This window comes from Triticum urartu, chromosome 3 (genome assembly GCF_003073215.2).
Source record: "Triticum urartu cultivar G1812 chromosome 3, Tu2.1, whole genome shotgun sequence".
In the NCBI taxonomy this organism is placed as follows: Eukaryota; Viridiplantae; Streptophyta; class Magnoliopsida; order Poales; family Poaceae; genus Triticum; species Triticum urartu.
This window is the reverse complement of record NC_053024.1, coordinates 581,848,742-581,854,272: the sequence shown is the minus strand read 5'-3', so window position 1 is coordinate 581,854,272 and position 5,531 is coordinate 581,848,742. Positions and strand designations below refer to the sequence as shown.

Below are 5,531 nucleotides of genomic sequence, written 5' to 3'. Positions count from 1 at the left end.
TTATAGATCACAACAAAAAGTATTTGATGACTTAAAGCAAGCAAATACTATTCTTTGTTGTTTCAAATGCTTCAAAAAGTAGGCGGTAGCAACAAAAACAAAGTAAACTTCTTACTAGGTTGGCAACTCATCCAATGTTTACATGGGCCATCATAATGCAATACAAATAAACTTGAACATAAAAAACAACATTGATCGGAGATATTAGGTACACGACCAAATGTATGACCCAGGTTTATTGTTGCTCAAAGACCACTTTCACAACGATCTGTAGGTCAGGGCACTTGGTTCTCTACAAACATACTATTTGAATTAGACATCACCGATGCACGTAAAACTGTAATGATAGAAAGCTATTTCATAATTTCAACAAATAACGGTCAGCAGATGCTAGAACAACTCTTGCCGCTAGCATGAATAGTAGAAGAATGGAATGGTTCTATGGCTCTATGTAAAACAAATAACCCACTTTGATCAATATATTCAGGTAGGGGAACCCCCCTCGCCCCCTCGCGCATTTGAAAATTCAAAAAACAAACAAATAGCCCGTCATAATGAGGTGTCATAAGCTGCGCTATGGCCTCCTCCGAGCTCCCGTGCTCATCGACAGTTACCTCAAGAAAAAGTTGAAAAAGAATCTTGCTGTTTATAGATGACAACTATGGCAACAAAAATTAGACATACAACATCAACATTGATGGATTTCATAACACCTACTTGTTTTATGTGGGTATATAAGCTCTCACATTTTGCGCTACAAGTAAGAAAAAACGATAGTTAGTTTATGTTCCATTTTGCAATAAATAAGCTTATATAAAAATGCTTATTATCAGACTTTTTTTTTCTCTCCAAGCAAGAATAATAAATGGGAAGAAATATATTTGCTTACTATAACTGCATCCAGCAAGACTATGCATAAATGTGAAGATAATCTAGCTTATAGGAATATGTGCGATCCATTGTTCCATATACATAGTTAAGAGGAGAAACAACGAATATCACCTATAAATTTGTTTTGTACAACAATTCCGCAGTGCAAGATAATCAAAGAGGATAATACTCACAGTTCAATCAGGCACACAGTTAGAGTGGCAATCATAGTATTGAAAAGAATTATCTATAAATAGATGCAAAACAAGCAGGTGTGCTAGAAATACCAGAAATGCCCCCTCCCCTCAACAAGCTCACAATGCCTAGCCTCTATCACTAAATATTCATTCCTCTGTACTCTCTTCTATGCAGTCAAAAGCTGAATGCTTGGAAAAAAAGTACTGAACAATCAGTGTAATATTTGTGAGAAAGGTGTATCGCTGCTTCTGCAAATTTTCTGAAATTATGACAGTGTACTAATCCAATGTGTGTTGCAACGGGGGCACATATAATTTAATAGTTAGAACAAGCTTTCAAGTTTCTTTCACCATTAAATTACTCCTTTTTTCCTTCTCCTCCTCCCACTGTCGGAGTTGGCAGCCAGTGGAGCCGAACTCTGCCTTCTTTTGCTCCTTGCCAGGGCCGCTCCTGTCGTCCTCGTTGAACAACTCGATCACCAGTTTGTTCTTCTTCTCAAGAAGGTTCCAACGCCCCAACAGCTACCTCACAAGCTGGTAATAACTGTTGTTGTTCGTTGTGGCGACAAAGACCCCGGTCAAGAGGTTGTTGATGCTCTTTATCTCCTCCCCGTAGTTACCACAATATGCTCATGCAAGAACAATTTATACATCTATGGATGCATCATCGGTGTATTCACTTCCTTGACCTCAACTCCCATGAGCATCACATCGCCGTTCTTGCCACAGATGTTCATGTCACCCATAGGACAAATTTATTCGAAGTCGTAGGTCTGCATGAAGTTATATATCTCTCATAAGCAGATTGTCTTAATTTAAAGGAGAAGAAACTACTGTAACGATATATGATTAGCTTGAAGGAACTATTGAAAAGATTACACCGTAAATTGCTTTGCTCGAGCACTCACATTGTCAAGCACTTAGGAATCTTGTCTGTAATTGTGATCACAATACTTGCTCCCGTACGAATTTTTTACAACTGCAAACCATAGATAAAAATAACAATTAACAGCAACACGGATTGTTGACATAGAATACATCATATGAAATCAACGTTAAAAAGGGATATGCACATACATATGGCAGAAGATTTACCTACAATGAACTTGAGTTATATCATGCTATCGTTCACTCTGTAATCTTCAATCCACACTATATGAGGGCATAAGAAAAAGTGTGCCATTTCATTTGCATAAGGAACTTGGGAAGTGCATACTTATTGAACTGATTAGTGTTCTGCTTCACACCATTGCATCTATGCTTCTTCTACTGCTCCCACGAAATGGCATGAGATGATTGTGCCATTTCTCAGCACTGGAATATAAGCTGACTGACTGCCAGTGAATAAGACATATGTAGCACGTAGCAAATCCCCTACGATGCACATTCCTTCTTTATATCACAGTACAAAAATAAAACTGCAAAATAAATAAATAAATATAAATATATGTAACAAATTGGATGGTGTCCGCAACTATGTGACATATCATGTTGTGTATCTTCTTCAAGCAGATATGGGCACATAACATGTTGTATTCTCTCAAATCTTCCGGTCACCGAATACGATCATATAGGCTAGAGTCCAAGTTAAGCTATGCATCAAATTATGTATCTATAAAACTGAGCTTACTACAAGAGAGGTAAGCACTCACTGTCACTAATATAGTTATCTAGTGAAGAACGATCTGCCGAACTGGAACTTTATACTCAACGGGAAAAAACTGAACTAATAAAGACTGGCAATGGTACTCATATGCGCAATTAGTTTAACCGAGCAAGAAAATTTAATCACCAGGTTAAAAAAGTGTAAGCTGAGTGACGATGCTTTGCAAATTCAGACATAAAATAGGAGACTCGGCATAGCAAACATACCAATTAATCAGGTAAAAGATTTCGTCCTCTGCACTCTGCAGTCGCCAAACGGAAGATTTGTTCTGTGAATTCTTTGGATGAATGCACACGCTTCCATTAATACGAAAAAGGGTTTCCCCCGCTTTATATTATAAAGCACAACCACAACCACAACAACAAGCATCCGATACAAACACACGCCACACAAACCCAAGGCAAGATACATGAATGCCGGGCACCGACGCACAACCTCAACGACACAAAGCATCTAAAAGATAAGCAAAAAAAGGATCCGCTAAGAGTCGACCGAGACCACCACCAAGGAGCGATCGTCCGGGAGGATGCGCGACGGACACGCCGGACCGAGGACTCCAAGACGGGGCCTCCAGGAAGGGCACGACCAAGACCGTCGCCACCGTCTGATCCGAAGATCAAGTTTTCACCCGGGGTAAGATGGAGGGAGAAGAAGCACCACAACGGAGCCTGCAAGGAGGAACACGACGTCCACGGACGCCGTCACCGTCGACCAGAACGGGACTGGGTAGGTGATGAACCCCGGTGCTTCAACTCCCTCGTCGCCACCCCGGTCCGCCAATGCCCACAACCATGCCGCCCGAGCGGCCATGGTTGCCTGCCCGCATCCGAGTCATGCGATCCGCCCACAACCAACGCGACTCCCACCGCCAGGGCCGCCGCCCCGCCATGAGACCGCCCTGAAGCCCCCAAAGGCCACGCCTTTGTCAAGATCCACAACCCCGACCACCTACAGAACCGCCGCCGGCCAAGCTGCCTCGAGAAGGGCCGCGACCACCTCGATCGGGGGAAGGGGAAGGCGGAGAAGTGGCACATGGCCACGATCGACACCCTGTCTCCAACTTCCCCCCGGAACCGTGTTCCGCCCCCGCTTCGAAGGCCCGGAGCATCAGGGGGCATCAGCCGTCGCCAGAAGCCGGAGAGGGAGGGTTGCGGAGCCATCGCCGTCGCCGCCTGAAGACACCACCAGGGGATCCACCCGAGCCGAGCACCGCCACCTAGCCGCGAGGGCCCGACTAGGTGGGAGCAACCCACCACCTCCGCTGCCGCGCCGCCCCCTCACCAGAGCACCATGGTGAGAGGGCCTCCCGTGACCCGGTCAACCGCGACCCGTGCCGCCGGAGGCGACGCCGAAGCGCTGCCGGAAGCACCGCCGCCGACTCCACCACCGGCCCGCACCACCACCATGCCGCCCGCCACCCGTCGAACGCCGCCATCGCCGACCTGCTCCGGGGCGCCGCCGCGCCGCCACGCCCGGCACCGAGCACGCGCCCAGCCGCAAGATCTGGCCCGCGCCATACCCCACGAGGCGGGGGCCGAAGGAGCCCCGCCGCCGCCGGCGACGCCCGGGCTTCGCCCGGCCGCGCCCCTTGGCGGCGGCGAGGGAGGAGGAGGGAGGAGGAGGGGGTGTGGCGGCGGGGATCTGGAGCCCTCCCCGGCGCCGCGCGGGTGGCGCCGGGGGAGGGAGGGAGGGGAGTCCCTTTCGGCCGAGGCCCCACACGCTTCCATTAATCATACAGGCTGTTCAGATTGCCAACTCCAAAGCCTTCACAAATCCTCGTAACGCATTAGCTCCACTAAAAGCAACTCATGCATCATAACAACATTTGACTCTTTCTTTATCAAACAATGTCAGCTAACCAACAAAAAGTTATGTATTGAAAATAACAATGTTGACAACATGAAGCTCCTCCCCTCCGAGAGTCACTGCCAAGAAAGCAAAATTAGTTTATATTCAGAACTTGTTAATGCCCCATTAAAGACCAATTCTACATCAGGGTGAGACATGCTAGACCTTCTGTCTTCAACAAGTCAAAAGCTTCTTCCTTGTTGTATAGTATCACACCCAACATCAATTTTCAATAATCACACCCTCCCTGTGAAAAAATGACAAAGAAAATGTCATGAGCCCGAGTGTTTGAGACCAAAACACATAAAATCTTTTAGAATACTCAATCTCTCACCAGATGTGATATCTCGGTCCCTTTGTTCTTTTATCTCAGTAAATATCCAAGGCTGTCAAGTATCAAATGTCATGCATTAGCATCAAAGCAATTTAATACAATTCGACACAAGGGCATGCCACTATATACATTTCATGTGTTCCATTATGTTTAACAAATCAATGCATAGGTTGTTTCAATGGTTATTAGACATTAGAATTCTCAATCAAATATCTCATCTAGTAGAGAGATCTAGAGAGTTTTATTAAGCAAGTAAAAGCATCACAAAAATGTTAGGACCTATGAGCATACTGGTTCTGCATGTATCCTCATGAATTACGACGATTACATGCTAGAGTTTACCTTGTCTATCAGGTATCAGTTCAATGTAAAATACGCATTATAAGGACCTTTCAGTAACTACGTAAACAATATGAATGGACAGTCATCAACCATCAGCCAGCTACGGACAGGGACCAGATAAACTGATTTAAAAAATAATTTTCATCTGAATTTTGAGATCAAAGAAGAGGGATCAATGAGACATTCGTAGAAGAGGAGCAAATGTGAAAATAACAGTTTACATGTGAGTTGAGAAACTACGGAAGACATACAAAATACTGTAGCTATTAAAATG

General features: G+C 45.1%; 1 long non-coding RNA gene across 2 annotated transcripts; it reads right to left on the bottom strand.

Annotated features, from left to right (window-relative positions):
• Positions 1-1,307: 1,307 nt before the first annotated feature.
• On the bottom strand, positions 1,308-4,464 carry LOC125545144. Of its 2 annotated transcripts, none has more exons than XR_007299915.1 (4): positions 2,940-4,464; positions 2,163-2,485; positions 1,976-2,046; positions 1,308-1,840 (listed from the first exon to the last, which is right to left on the bottom strand). It is a non-coding gene; the product is annotated as an uncharacterized LOC125545144 (long non-coding RNA). The 2 variants fall into 2 exon arrangements; XR_007299916.1 differs by having other exon boundaries at positions 2,163-2,441.
• Between the last annotated feature and the right edge of the window lie 1,067 nt (positions 4,465-5,531).